This window comes from Canis aureus, chromosome 22, assembly GCF_053574225.1.
Source record: "Canis aureus isolate CA01 chromosome 22, VMU_Caureus_v.1.0, whole genome shotgun sequence".
NCBI classification, from domain to species: Eukaryota; Metazoa; Chordata; class Mammalia; order Carnivora; family Canidae; genus Canis; species Canis aureus.
The window spans coordinates 45,653,587-45,670,191 of record NC_135632.1 but is presented as its reverse complement, the minus strand read 5'-3'; the positions used below and the strand labels follow the sequence as shown (position 1 = coordinate 45,670,191).

The following is a 16,605-nucleotide window of genomic DNA, read 5'->3' as shown; positions in this document are numbered from 1 at the left end:
CCTTCTGTCTGTATAAATTTGCCTATTCTGAAAATTTGATATCAGTGAAATTATACAAGAGGAACTCTTCATCTCTTGCTTGAACACTGCAAATGCAACTGCCTTCAAATCCACCTACCTCCAGAATGTGCCCTATAATTCGCTTCTACAATGTTACAGGATCACCAATCTGCCTTTCAAAACATGTTCTGATCATGTCATTACGCTGTGAAAAACCCTCCACTGGCTCCCCATCACTTATGGTTAAAGCAAAACTTCACAGACTAGCACAAAGACAAGAGAAAAGAAAAGCAGACTTGTTCCACATACACCAGCTACAGGCCACCTACCTCCATCTGGGACTTTACTGTGTTCCATTAAGCCTGTCTTCAGCTCAGGTCATGATCTCAGGGTCGTGAGATCAAGCCCTGCATTAGGCTCCATGCTCTCACAGAGAGAATCTGCTTAAGATTCTCTCTCTCCCTATCCCCCTGGCCCTCCCTGCCCCCACTCACACACATGCACTCTCTCTCTAAAAAAATATTAAGATATACAAAACAAAATTACATGCTTCTGTCACCCCTACAATTTCCATGTCTTGATTGATGTCTGCTAAATAAACAAAAGAATTTCAGGTCATGGACCAAAGCATAGAGGAAGTGAGACAAGGAAACAGCTTGATGTACCACATGAAACTAAAAATCTCCTCAGTGATTTCTGTCTTGCAGTGGTTTCCTCTGTTCTCGGCCACATCCTAACTCTGATTCAGATCACCTTCTGATAACTACAGTAGCTGCTTCTCCTGTGGTGTTACATTTGTGCCCAAGTCTCACATTAAGAGACTCAGCCAATGTTTAAGAGTCTACCGTCCGGAAGCAATTATGTTTGGTATACTGAAAATACAGGGTAAGATGTGACATCTTTGCCCCAAAGAAGTCCTCAACCCAGGTAAAGCACATGGAAACACACCCCTAAGTGAAGAAGCATGCAGGAAAGAGCATTTAGTTTCCCTGGTAAGGTCCGTGTAGGCTTCCAAGAAGAGGAGGCAGCCTAAGAGTTAACACTCAACTACCCCAATTTTGGCACTTTCCCTGTCTGCTTAACTGGCCTTTTAGTAGCAAAAACCCTCAACTGTAATCTGCCAACCTAAAGCTCTAAACAACAATATGACCAGAGCAATTATCTTCTCACATGAGGAGTACCTAGGTGGCTCAGCTGGTTAAGTGTCTGCCTTCCGCTCGGGCCATGATCTCCAGGGTCCTGGGATGGAACCTGGCATTAGGCTCTCAGCCTGCTTCTCCCTTTCCCTCTGCTGTTCCCACTTCTTATATGTTTGTGCACTCTCTCTCTAATAATTAAATAAAATCTTAAAAAACAAAACAAAACAAAAATCTTCTCACAGGAATTTTTCACTGGTCTCTTATTCCTACCTTCTTTACCCCTCTGACTACACGTAGACACCACTTTCTTTCTACAGTTTGTATTTTATAGAAAAATACTTCAAGGCTAAGTTCAGTGATAGCAAATACATTTTTAAATTACAAAGTATCTTTTTTCTGGGAAAAGTTTTCAAACCCTCATTTTGTTTTTGTTATTGTTTTTTTTTTTTTCAATTTCAACAAAGCCATAGCAATGTGTAGGGATTGTCACTTCCATGTTAGTAGCTTTATACTTGTAAGCCTTCTTTAGAAATTTATCGAGAATGCCCATTTCATCTTTCCAAGATCAAGATGGCCAATTCTGTACATTCTATACTAAAATGGTTCACCAGTTTTCTCTCACCAAACCAACTGAAATCTCTCTGATAAGATTTCATTCACAACAAAAGGAAAGGGCACCTGGCGGCTGTGTAACAAAAGGAACCCGGGCTCCAGAGCCACAAAAACACCCTTCCCTTTGTTGCCTAGCTGACTTTTATCCAACTCAGATATGCCTCCCTTGGGGAACTGAGGAAGACCACTAAAAAATAAGCTGAAAAAAGGTAAACAGGATTTAAAAGTATTTATCTCAGTATTTTCCTACACATTACTACCAGATGCCTGAAACAGTACTGATAGTAGGAGCAGCAAGAAAGAAGCAAAAGATGATTCCAATCCAGTAGGTAAAACACGCACTCTATATTCGTATCAATATGTTTTTAAATAGATAAATTACAGGTACACAAAGCATACTTCTAGGTAGTAACACTGGCATTTTCCCCTCAGAATACAACTGCATGATTTGTACACATTCGTTTTAACACATACTCATAGATATAAATAAATGGGATATAAGAATAAAGGATCACAAAAAATTAATTTGTGGCACCTGCGTGGCTCAGTTGGTTGAGTGTCTGCCTTTGGCTGAGGGCATGATCCCAGGGTCCTGGGATTGAATCCCACATCGGGCTCCCTGCAGGGAGCTTGCTTCTCCCTCTGCCTATGTCTCTGCTGTCTCTCATGAATAAATATTTAAAATCTTTACACAAAAATTAAGCTTAAAGTAAGGTTGGTAAGAGAAAAAAAGTTAAACACAGAATCACCATTTGATCTGATAATTCCATTTCTGGGTATATACCTGAAAGAACTGAAAGCAAAGACTCAAAACATATCTATCTGTATGCCAATGTTCAAAGCAGCCTTATCCATAATAGCCAAAAAGTAGAAACAACCCAATGTCCATCAGTGGATGAATAAATAAAATGTGTTATATCCACATAGTGGAATATGATTCCAGGAAGGAAATTCTGGCGCATGCTAAAACACAGATGAATCTTGAAAACATGTTAAGGGAAAAAAGCCAGATGCAAAAGTACAAATATTTTATGATTCTATGTATTTGAGGTACCTAGAATAATCAAATGGCATGGGCACAGAAAGTTGAACAGTGGTTCCAAGGGGCTGGAGGGAAGAGAGAAATGCAAAATTTTTATTTAATGGGTACGCAGTTTCAGTATAGGATAGTGGCAAAGTTCTGAAGATGGATAATAGTGCTGGCTGTGCAACAATATAAATGTACTCAATGCCACTAATTGTATACTTAAAGATGATGAAAATGGTAAATTATGTATTTTACCACACACACAAAAAAAGGTTGCATAAGACATGAAATCAGAATTACTCAGGAGCCTAAATCATGCAAATACTTACAGAGTCGTTAAGTTGATATGACTCAAACTTTTAAAATAAAGTTAACAGAAAAATTTAGGGACTGGAAATTCAGGTTCAGAAGTTACCTGTGAAATCAGATAGGTCAGTGGACTCAATTTCTAAAAATTTTTCTCAACATTATGCTTTCAAATATTAGGCACATCAAGACTGATTAAAGGAAATACACAATCACTTATAGAAACGTATTCATCCTAGAACAGTGAAAATGATAGCACAAAAAGTAAAAATATATTTGAATAGAATTAAATTCATTTCCCACTAAATGCTTGGGATAAATGGAAAAATAAAATGCAAGAATCATGGGACTTGATCAGCCCTGGAACAAACTGCTTTAGTTTGTATCAATTCAGAAACCTTCTAAATTTGTAGGCTATTCACTTTAACACTCAATTAATAATTAGGAATCCTACAATGATCACTAAGAAAGAACTTCAAAGGGCACCTGGGTGGCTCAATCAGTTGGGTGTCAATCTCTTGGTTTCAGCTCAGGTTATGATCTCAGGGTCCTGGGATCAAGCTACCCCGCCCCCCAATCAGGCTCTCCACTCAGAGTGGAGTCTGCTTGAAGAGTCTGTCCCTCTGACCCTTCCTCCAGTTGTGCGCAGGAGTGTGCGCACACACTCACTCTCTTCTTCTCTTTCTCAAATAATCTTTTTTTAAAAAGGGAAGGAAGAAAGAAAGGAAAGGAGGGAGAGAGGAAGGAAGGGAATGAGGGAGGGAAGGGGAAGAAGGAAGGGTGGGAGGGAAGGGAGGGAGGGAGAGAGAGGAGAGAGAGAGAAATGAAAGAACAAACTTCTAAGGGGGGCACCTGGATGGCAGTTGGTTAAGCATCCACTCTTGATTTCAACTAAGATCATGATCTCAGGGTCATGAGACCAAGCACCACAACTAGCTCCACACTGAGCATGGATGGAGCCTATCTTACTCTCCTCCCCTCTCTCTGCCCCTTGAAAGCACAGGCATAAGCTCTCTCTCAAATAAAAAAATAATTTTAAAAATTCTCTAGAAAGAACTTCTTTCTGTAGTTTGAGTACTTCTCCATTAAGGACTTTTCCTTTACCATCAGGATTTTGGATTATGCTCTTCTGGAATTTAAAACAAAGTGGGTTTGCAAACTAAGATAGTAGCATATGGACTCTATGTGACTCTTGCCTCATCCCTAGAACACAACTGGATAACTACCAAATCATTCTGAAACCCATAAAATGAACCTGATGACTGACAGAACTGCATTAACTAGATGGAGAGAAGCTGGAATTTAAATTAAATTTTTTTAAAGATTTTTATTTATTTATTCATGAGACGGGGAGTGGTGGGGGGGGGGGGCGCGGGAACAGAGACCCAGGCAGAGGGAGAAGCAGGCTCCATGCAGGGAGCCCGACATGGGACTCAATTCCGGGTCTCCAGGATCAGGCCCTGGGCCAAAGGCGGCGCTAAACCGCTGCGCCACCCAGGCTGCCCGGGAATGTAAATTAAACATGGGGAAAAAAGGAAAAGAAAGTAGTAAGATGCAATAAAAAAAAAAAAAAAAATATATATATATATATATATATATATCTTCATTTTAAAATAGGAAAAGGATTTGAATAGGTTTTTTTTTTTAAGATTTTTTATTTATTTATTCATGAGAGACACAGAGAGAGAGGTAGAGACACAGGCAGAGGGAGAAGCAGGCTCCATGCAAGGAGCCTAATGTGGGACTCGATCCCGGGACTCCAGGATCACACCCTGGGCCGAAGGCAGGCGCTAAACTGCTGAGCCACCCAGGGATCCCCTGAATAGATATTTCTGTAATGAAGATGTACAAATGGCCAATAAGCACAAAGATACTCAACATCATTAGCCATTAGGGAAAGACAAATCAAAACGATACTGACATACTTCACACCGATTACGATTACAATAGCTCTAATAAAAAAAAAATTTTTTTTACACAGAAAATAACTAGTGTTGACCCTTATACACTATTCCAAACAGATCTGCAGTTCTTTAAAACATCAAACAAAGACCGTAGAGGCCCCATCTTCCAGGGAACAGGCTCTGCTTCCCTATTTTCCAATCTCCAGAAATGGAAACCTTGTCACACTTGCTTGAGACCCAAGGTCTCCGGGCCTTGTACTTCCTAACCAAGTCTTCCTTTACAATATCCCTTGATTCTCTATTTCCAACCACCTTTGATCTCCATTCCAATAGACTCCCCCTCTTAAGCAAGCTCTCACCACTTTCCGCTGCAATACTTCATTTCCTAATTCTAACTTCACTTTCTCCATTCCCACTCTCCTCCTACCCTTGCCATTCCATACTATACACTGTTGAATTACTCTGCCTGAAACACCAAGGAACAAGTGAGATAAAACATCCCAAAATAAATATGATTAGTTATCATGTATTTCGTGGTGTCCAATGCCCAAAAGCATCTTTACACAAATTTGAATTGTTACTCCTTTGGTAAAATAAACACAGAACAGGCTAAAATAAACTCACTGTGGCTCCCACTAGCATTCCAAAGAAGAAACTCAACTGAAACCAATCCTATTATAAATCTTCCATCTGTCGAGTAGGTCTACAAGGAAGGCAGGATCCATACAATCCATTACACAGTGCTCACTGTTTCCTTGGAATATAATTCACAAGTCAAATTTCACTCAGGGGGCAGCCCGGGTGGCTCAGTGGTTTAGCGCTGCCTTCGGCCCAGGGCCTGATCCTGGGGACCCAGGATCAAGTCCCGCATCGGGCTTCCTGCATGGAGCTTGCTTCTCCCTCTGCCTGTGTCTCTGCCTCTCTCTCTCTCTCTCTCTCTCTTTCTGTGTGTCTCTCATGAATAAATTAATAAAATCTTAAAAAAAAAAATTTCACTTAGGACTATTGGTTGAAGGTGGGGGGAAGGTTAGGGGTGCCTGGGTGACTCAGTCAGTTAAGCATCCAAGTCTTGATCTCAATTCAGGTCTTGATCTCAGGGTTGTTGAGTTCAAACCACATGCTGGCTTAAAAAAGAAAAAAAGTTTGAATCCATCATCCTAAGATCCAAAGGCAAGAGGTTAATTATAAGCCACATAACTTAATATAAATATAAAACTATATATGTTTATATATAATATATCCCTCCTGAGACACACATGCACACTCCATACTATGATGTGAAATCTACCTTCCCCAGGGATCTTGTCTCAACTATGTGATCTTTTTTTTTTTTTTAAGATTTTTTTAAATTTATTTATTCATAGAGACACAGCTAGAGAGAGAGAGGCAGAGACACAACACAGGCAAAGGGAGAAGCAGGCTCCATGCAGGGAGCCTGACATGGGTGGGACTGGATCCCGGGTCTCCAAGATCACGCCCCAGGCTGCAGGCGGCACTAAACCGCTGCGCCACCGGGGCTGCCCTCAACTATATGATCTTGATCTCTCTTCTCTATCTTCACTCTCTTCCCTATTGGCTTTTCTTTTTTTTTTTTTTTTTTTTTTTAATTTTTATTTATTTATGATAGTCACAGAGAGAGAGAGAGAGAGAGAGAGAGAGAGAGGCAGAGACACAGGCAGAGGGAGAAGCAGGCTCCATGCACTGGGAGCCCGATGTGGGATTCGATCCCGGGTCTCCAGGATCGCGCCCTAGGCCGAAGGCAGGCGCCAAACCGCTGCGCCACCTAGGGATCCCCCTATTGGCTTTTCTTCTCATTAAATAGGTTCAAACTCCCTCTCATCTTTCAAAAATGAATAAAAACAAACAATCCTATCTTGATTCAATCCTGCCTTGCCTTCTCTTCACAGCCAACTTTCCTCACACCTCCTTCCTTGCTTCCCACTCTCTCCACATGACTGCATTCTGGTTTCTGCCCAAATGATTTTACTGAAATTACTCCTGAAAGTCACTAATGACCTCTAACTACCAAACCCAATAGGATTTTTCTGTTCTTATCTCACTTGTCCTTTCAGGACTTCCAACATCCCTGACCACTCACTTTTCTGCTTAAAATGTTCATCTCTTGGCTTTCTGCAATACTAATCTCCCAGTTTTACCCCTGACTCTGACCTCTCTTCCTCAGAATATATCATGTGCTCATTTTTCTCTGCTAGCCCCTTAAATTTTAAGGAGCTTCCAGGCTTGATCTCTATGCTCCATCCCCACACCCCACCTCCACCATGATACTGATTATCTGCAAATCTTTATGTCCAACTCAGACTTTTCTCCCACAGTCCTGATCCAACTGGCTATTAACCACTGAGGCTGTCCCACTGGAACCTCAGACTCAGTGTATCACAAACTGAATTTATATTCTTTCAACTTCCTCTTCCTCTTTATATTCCTTGGTAGCTGTCCAGTTATCCAAAAACTAAGATGAAGAATCATCATAAGCCTCCTCCTTCTTTTTTACCCTCTTCCACCACCACCTTCAGTCACCAAACCTCAACTACATAGCTCCCAACAACATTCTATATCTCTTTACTATTCCTTCCATCGAACTTTCCTCTCCATTCCCACTATTACTGTCTTAATTCAGGCTCTTGGCATCTCTTGCCAAGATGACTACAGCAGCTTCCCAGCTAGTTTTCTGCCTTATATTAGTCATTCTTCATATGGTGGCTAAAGCAATTATGTTACAAATCAAATCTGAAAAATCTTTTACTCTTCAATGGCTCCTCTACAGCTTCCAAAATCAAATTTAAACTCCTCAGCACACAAATCTCTTCATGATTGGCCCTACTGTCTCTCCAGCATCATCTCCTCCCATTCCCCAACCTCTCTCCAGCTATATGAGCTATTATGCTGGCAGCTTCCCACATGGTTCTACTTGTTTCTCACCCCCATGCCTATTGAGCACTTAGAAGACAATACCCAAAAACCCATAAAACAATACTGTTTATGGAGAAATGTATTTGAACTTTTAGAACTTTCAGGAAGGAAATCTTATGATTTTATTACAGTAGTTCCCTGTTGGGTGAAGTGGGGGTAGGAAGAGAAGCCTAGGAAATGAAACAAATGGCCCTAAACTTCATTTATAAGGTCTTCTTTCTCCCTTCCTTATTTTTTTAATCTGAAGTAATCATCACAAAACAGTGATATCAGTTAATGTTTGGTGGTAGACTCATAGGTATTTATACTATTATCAAAACCTTCCTGCATTTAATATTTTCAAAGAGAAGTACATGAAAACACACACCCAAATGTCTTTAAAATAAAGGAAACCTCTAGCTTTTTTTCAAGGAAGGCAAATAAATATTTCATAATTTGAGGGGTGCCTGGGTGGTTCGTTGCCACTGACTCTTGATTTAGTCTCAGGTCATGATCTCAGGGTCCTGGAATCAAGCCCCACATCAGCTCCTCGCTCAGTGGAGAGTCTACTTGAGGATTTCTCTCCCTCCCCCTCAGTCCCTCCCCCCTCCGCATGCACTCTTCCTCTAGCTAAAATAAATAAATAAATATTAAAAAATATATTTTTAAAAATTTCATTATTTGACAGAAATGCACTTAACCAAGCCAAGTACAGGGCTGCCAGCTTGCATATATACCCATAAGATAAAACCCATGCAACTGGCAAGAGTAAGGAATAAAAAAAATAATCTGTATCTTTACAGACCATGCTTTAATTTCAAGAAACGTGAAGTACAAAATGTTTCAAAAAGTGAAACATTCAAGGAAAATGACTAATTCAGGTAGCTAAGACTCAGAGTTTACTGTGTTTAATTTAGTTTATTTTTCCATGACACTCATGCCAAAAGAACACTGAAAGACAAATTAAGAGACATAATATTTATTGTGTTGCTATGGTTTCCAGACTAACAAATAAAAGTCATTACTCAATTTCTTACCAATCTCCCTTTAGTAGAAAAATCTCAGGTACCATTTTTCTTAACTAGATCTTACAATGTAATCATGGCTAACTACTTTTTTAAAAACTTTGGCTAGTTGAAAACCAACTACATTAAGTTTTTCTGAGTATAAACATCTATATGTATTAGATAAAAACCTAGGGATTTTAAGCCATTTTCTTCTGATGTCACACAACTATATGTTCCTTTTACTCTAAGACCTTTTGATAGCAAAATATTCATTTGGAATGAGAGAGGAAATTTAAGATTATAGACTCTATTACTCAGGTCTAAATACAACCTAATAAATAGACAGCTCAGAAAAATTGAAATTTTGGATTTACAGTGACATATCTAACCAAAGGGGAAAATGTGAGAATCATAGTTCTAGTAGAAATACTTTGAGGGGGAAGAAAAAGGCTGTTGCCAATAATGTCTTCACATTTAGGTTACTGATATTGTGCTCTTTGAAATTTTTTCTCCAAATTCCTCTAAGTCACAGGAATAGTGAAGATTATGACAATGAATGCTATACCAAATATTCTTCAATCACACAGACACAAAACTCAGTCTTGTTAATTCTGGTTAGAGGAACAAATCAAAAGCGAGATTATGCAGAGTGACACTGGCCATCACAGAGCCAGAGCTCTGACTTAGTTCTAGAGGTGAATGGGAAAAAAAAATGGGAGAGATCTGCACTCAGTGGGAATTGGCTGAATTCATGCATTAATGCCACTGGAAGGAATTCTAGATGACTGAAAACAACTTATATTTGCTCTTTCAAAGGATTTGTCTAATAAAGACAGCACAAAGAAGGAGCATTTTTTTTAAACCAGAGAGAAATAAAAAAGTCACTCTTCATAACTCTAAAAGATTAATTCACATTTCATAATCTTATCAAAAATATAAATCTTTGTGTACCACCACTGAGAACACTCAAAAGCATTTTAAATAAGAGTAATTATGCCTCCTGTGGAGTCAGCTTTCCAGACAAATCCGATTTGCACAGAATCTGAACCAAGCACAAAAGGATGATCAAAAAAGTGTCAGAATTAAGAAAGTCTCAAAACTTGATCTTGAAATCCTGGAGTGCTTAGGACTCAGCCTAAGTCTACACTTCTTCCCTGGACAAATTTCATCCATATCACGATTTCAATCACCTACATGCTCACAGGTCTTGACTACAGCCCAGACCTCTCCTTGTAGTTCTAGATCCATTTCCACAAACTGCCCCTTCACAGTCCCCACTTATATACCTCACCGACACTTTAAATACAACATAAGTCCGTAGTCCACCCTCTCCAAGACTCCTCTCCATGTGAATGTTCCCTACCACCACCCAGGGGCACAATCCAAACGTTCCCCTAACAGCCACTCACTACTGAGCATGGACTACTTACTTCTCTGACCTCTGTCCCAACCATCTCTCACCATCCCCACTGTCATCCTCTGAGCCAGGCCCCCATTGCCTCTGCAAGTCTCACAATGCATCTGCCCGCATCCACTAGTGTCCTTTCTGATATAATCTCCAACCTGCACTAATGTCATCCTTTTAAGGCACAGATCCGATTATGTCATATCCTTATACAAAATCCTTCAATGTTTTCCATCGTTCTTAGGACACAGACTCAAATCCTAAATACAGTCTATAAGAACCTGTAATAGGGTTCTCAATGTCCCTATTGACTTTTGGGACAGATAATTCTTTGTTGTAGGTGGCTGTCCTGTGCACTGTAGGATGTGTATGAGCATCCCTGGTCCCTATCCACAAACACCAGTGGTACATCCCTCCTCCAGTTATGACAGACAAAAATATCCACACACTGCCAAATGTCCCTTGAGAGACAAAATCACCCTCGGTTGAGAACCACTGGCTTATATGATCTGGCTCCTGCCTACCTCTCTGGATACTCTCCTCCTTGCTGTGCATATTAGTGTAAACAGTGATCTCATAGGGGATACAACCTTAGGAGCCTAAGTGCAGATTTCAGCCTTACTTTTCTAGCTGTATGACCCTGGGCAAGTTACTTCACTTCTCCAAGCCCTGCATTCATAATCGATAAAATAAAGAACTTGGGACAGTGACTGTACGTAATACAAGCTCAGTAATCAGTACATGTTAGCTGTTATTATTAATCCTTGAATTCTCCATACTCTTAAAGGCTTAAAAGCTTGTCACAGGGATCCCTGGGTGGCGCAGCGGTTTAGCGCCTGCCTTTGGCCCAGGGCGCGATCCTGGAGACCCGGGATCGAATCCCACGTCAGGCTCCCAGTGCATGGAGCCTGCTTCTCCCTCTGCCTGTGTCTCTGCCTCTCTCTCTCTCACTGTGTGCCTATCATGAATAAATAAAAATTAAAAAAAAAAAAAATCATTTAAAAGCTTGTCACACATTCTTTGCTTTGACTGGAAAGCTCTTTCCCACATATGACAACTCTTTTTCCCCTCAATAATTCCACACATCCTTCAAAACTCAGTTGAAAGGGCACTTCCTCAGGAAAGCCTTCCCAAAGTCCCCAAACATGTCAAGTTCCTCATCACACAATTTTTAATAAAACCATTGACTGTCCACTCAAAGCACTTAACACAGCTGTAAATAAATAGATTACTGTATTTCCTCAATTCTAAGAATGCCACTGTGACATACACTGACAATCATGGCTTTCAAGATAGAAATTACCATGTTAAATGTAGACATTTCGAAGAAAAAAGGAAACTGAAAATTGAACTAGTCCATCCCGCAATTCTTTGTTTAATGTCTGTTTTCCCCCATAGAATCTAAGCTCCCTGAGGGCAATGACTATGTTAGACCTGTCCACTCCATAACCCTCATACATGACACAGCACCAGCAGAGAACAGATGCTCAAAAACCATTTACTCAATGAATTACATTCAAAATGTGTGCAGTTTTATGGGATGCCTGGGTGGCTCAGCAGTTGAGCGTCTACTTTTGACTTAGGGCGTGATCCTGGAGTGGAGTCCCAGGATCGAGTTCTGCATCAGGCTCCCCCTGCATGGAACCTGCTTCTCCCTCTGCCTGTGTCTCTGCCCCTGTCTCTGTCTCTCATGAATAAATAAATTAATTAAATTTGTGCAGTTTTTGAAAACTCTCTTCTTTTTCTTTCTTTTTTTTTTTGTGGGGGATGGGGGGGGGCGGGGCTCCATCATGATCCTGAGATCAAGACCTGAGCTGAGATCACCAGTTGAATGCTAAACCAACTGAGCAACCCAGGTGCCTCTTTAAACTCTACTCTTAAATGAAAGATGGTATTAACACCCATAAATAATGTGATTATGGTAATTCTTTGCATTTTCAAAAGCTGCTATCCTTGGCAAGTTTTTAATCCTTAATTGCCATGCCCTAAAAATAAATAAATTACTCAAGTAAAATAGTGAGAAACTATGAGATCATTAGTTCTACCAAGCAATCATGGTTATCATTCCATAAAACAATAACCCTGGGCAGTATCTTAAGCACAATTCTTGTCTTTGTATCCTTCTGTTCAGGCCGCTAATATATAAACAAAACCTGCAGATTTCTGGTTCTCACTACTAGATGCCTGAGATGCCTGTGACTTCCATAGCCAGCAAAATGAAATTCAACCAAGCATCCATCAATAGATAAATGGATAGACAAAATGTATTATATAAATATAGTGGAAAATTACTCAGCCTTAAAAAAGGAATGGAAGTTATTTGAAGGTGGGGAGAGGGAAGGAATGAAGTTCTTATTCATGCTACAACATGGATGAATCTTGAAGTCATTACAATAAGAGAAAAAAGCGAGATACAAAAGGAAAAAAACTGTAAATTCCACTTAATGAAATATTCAGAATTAGATAAATTAATACAGACATAAAGTAGATTAAAGGTTACCAGGTTCCAGAGGAGGGGGAAATGGGGAGGTATTACTTAATGGTTACAGACTTTCTGTCTGGGATGATGAAAAGGTTTTAGAAAGGGAGAGTGGTGATGGTTTATACAACACTGTAAATGCAATGAATGCCACTGAATTATAGTCTGAAAATAGTTAAAATGGAAAATTTTATTATGCACATTATAATCACAACTTCTAAAAAATTAATATGGTAAAATACCAAAAACCACTGAATTGTACATTTCAAATAGATGAATTATATCTCAATAAAACTATTTTGAAAAATGAAATCTGGAAGCACCTGGGTGGTTCAGTTAAGTGTACAACTCTTGATTTTGGCTCAGGTCATGGTATCAGGCTCCATGATATCCACCTGCTTGAGGATTCTCTCACTCTCCCTCTCCTCTGCCCCTCCCCCTGCTCATGTGCTCACTCTCTCAATAAACTTTTTTTTTTAATCTTTTTTCTAAAAAATGAAATCTAAAAGCCCTAGCAGCCACAAATGTCAAAAAGTCAGAAAAGTTTCCCTTCTTCCTTATTATAAGTAGGTGTATGCACCCAATATGTCTACATGTACATTCTGCTCAACAACAAAAGTCTCTGAAAACTCCATTTGCTAAATTCCCCAACTCCTTTAAAATTTCTATGTTTGTCATTGATCTTTTAGATTTAAGAGAACTATACATTATGAGCATGAATCTCTGTGGGTTCTGGATCTCAAGAGAACTCACAGAATTTTAGAGCTAGAGGGACTCTCAGATCATAAAGTCCAAAAATAAGCAACATTCTGATTAACTTTCATTTGGAGAAATATGCATAGAACATGTTTTCTTCATATCTGCAGCTCTAAAACGAGGAGCTCAGTAATATTCTAGGCTTCTGTGATGCCTTAAAAAGACTGTTTGCTATCCCTTCAAAAGGCTTAATTTCTTTTCCTGGGAACACTCACCGTAACATTTGCCAAACTAACCACAGTAAGGCAGCATACATGGCTTCCATGCTACCCTCATTCTCCTTTGGAGAGTGAGCTGTCCAAGGGTTCCCAATTTGATACACTCTGTGCTTTCAGGTAATTTTCACTTAAAGTCAACCCTCCAGATGCATTTCCCCCAAACCTGTGGAACAATCAAAGCCAAGCGAGCAAGAAAAAAAGTATGCGGACTGGCCCTCTGACACCATAGAGAACTTGCTGGTGACCCCTTCTGACACTGCTCTCCTGAGCTCTTCCAAAGCTGTGGCAGCCCATGTTTCCCTCACAGAACAGCAACATACCTTCTACAGACAGGATGGGACTTCTAAATCCATCCACATTCCTGACTTCACAGAGCAGTCTTCAAACATCTAAACATCTTTTTACAGTGTACACAGGTCTTACATTTTGATTACAAATCAAAATGAAGATTTCTCTAGATGGGTGGATAATGGTTCCACAACAATGTAAATGTACGTAAGGCCACAAAACCCTACACTTTAAAAATGGCTAATATGGTAAGTTTTATGTTATGTGTGTTTTACCACAATGTACTCAGTTCCATATTTTAACATGCAAATTATCCAGTTTACAGAATATTTATGCCTTTTGTTTCTTGTTTTTAAAGATTTTTTTTTTTTTTTTTTTTTTTTAGATTTTATTTATTTATTCATGAGAGATACAGAGAGAGGCAGAGACGTAGGCAGAGGGAGAAGCAGGCTCCATGCAGGGAGCCTCATATGGGACTCGATCTGGGGACTCCAGGATCATGCCCTGGGCCTAAGGTAGATGCTAAACCACTGAGCCACCCAGGCATCCCTGCCTTCTGTTTCTTTTCCTCCTCATTTCCTCTAGTTCCCTGACTTGGGGCCAACTGAGGAGCAAAAAAACCTGAGCAAATAGTAAGCAGGAGGACAAAGAGGTTATTTTTCTTTATTTACGGCATCCCTAATCTACCTCAAAAAACAATTTGAAGTGAGAAAACACAAATTAACAAATTGAGATTTAACAATTTAAAGGAGGATTAAGCTATTTGTCCTTTTTAATCATTATGGGAGTTCTGTTCATTATTGCTGTTTGTTCCTAACTTCAGGCATGAGTTTTTTTTGTTTTTATTTTTGTTTTTTGGCTTTATGAAAGGGATGATCATATGGGAGAAAATAAGGATTAGGGATCAGCTGCAAAAGTCAACCACGTAATATATGAATGCACAATTAAGAACTGGCTATGAAAACTTTAAAGGAAAGAAAAAGAATTACAAGAAATGTATGAAGGAATTATTAAAACTGCTAAATCTATTTCTTCTTAGCTTTTCGAACTACTACATCACATACTAGGCACTCATGCAAATAAAAATCTTGAAACTTAATAAAAACTGGCCTTTTCATATGGACGGTTAAGCTGAGCCTTTTGACCAGGTTAGTAAGAACTGGCATACTCATATTCAGAATGCTGAAAATAGAATAGAAAATATTCTATTAGAAATTAGAAAATAGAAAAACTAAAAATACTGGCCTTCTAAATCCTTTTAGAATAATGTTTATTATTATACTATAACTTGTAATTTAATAACTGGATTAAGCTAAATTATGTATAGCAAAATAATAATGTACAGGGAGGAAAACCACTTGCAGGTATAAAAAACTGACTATCCAGGATAGGATCTTCTGTATATTTTAGTTTATGGTTCCCAAATCCGACTGGCCAGCAAGATCCCAGGAACAGGGGATCCCTGGGTGGCTCAGCAGTTTAGCACCTGCCTTTGGTCTGGAGTGTGATCCTGGAGTCTCAGGATCAAGTCCCATGTCAGGCTTCCTGCATGGAGCCTGCTTCTCCCTCTGCCTGTGTCTCTGCCTCTCTTTATCTCTGTGTCTCTGCCTCTATCTCTGTGTCTCTCATGAATAAATAAATAAAATCTTAAAAAAAAAAAAAAAGATCCCAGGAACAAAAGTGTGTATGTGTCTGTACCTGTGTGTGCATGCATGCATGCATACACACACACACTTAAATACAGGTTTCTGAGCTCAACCCCCACAGATTCAGATTTAGCAAGTACAAGTAAGGCCCGGGGCTCTGTCCATTGAAACAGTTCCCTCGGGGATGCCTGGGTGGCTCAGAGGTTGAGCATCTGCCTTCAGCTCGGGGTGTGATCCAGGAGTCCTTGAATCGAGTCCCACAAGGGGCTTCCTACATGGAGCCTGCTTCTCTCTCTGCCTGTGTCTCTGCCTCTGTGTGTGTGTGTGTCTCTCATAAATAAATAAATAAAATCTTAAGAAAAAAAAAGAAAAGAAAAAGAAACAGTTCCCTGAGAGTGTCTGGTGATCAACCATGTTTTAGAACCCCTATCTTAATGAATTTATTTTTCAAAAAAGACCATTTTACCTCTAGTATCACTTTCAATTCTGACTTACTAAATAGCAACAAAATAGTCCACTGCAAGCCTAACAGTATGCTAAAGGTTTACATGCTTTATTTCCTTTAATCATCACAACAGCCCTGTAATACAAGACAATATTATTCCCATTTTACAGATGAGGAAACTGAAGTCTTACTATAGTAGTTACTTAACAAAATTACTCAACAAGCAACTAGTAGAGCCAGGATTCAGGGCCACACTTAGAACTCTCCAAAGCCTTCCTCTCTGGAAGCAGTGTGGTATAGTAGAATAAACAATGGCTTTAAGTAGCTGAATTTGAGCCCCAGCACTGAAACCTTTTAGACATTTATCTCTCAGCTTTGTCTGTTTCCTTATCTATGAATAAGGCTAATAATAACCCCTATCCTTCCTAACTCATAAGCTTATTGTGAGAATCAAGATGTGTAA

At 39.5% G+C, this 16,605-nt stretch overlaps 1 protein-coding gene across 32 annotated transcripts in view; it reads right to left on the bottom strand.

The window, feature by feature from the left end:
- The window catches only part of LRRFIP2 (LRR binding FLII interacting protein 2), a 107,976-nt gene that overhangs the window by 65,595 nt on the left and 25,776 nt on the right, over positions 1 to 16,605 (bottom strand). The window lies entirely within an intron of this gene.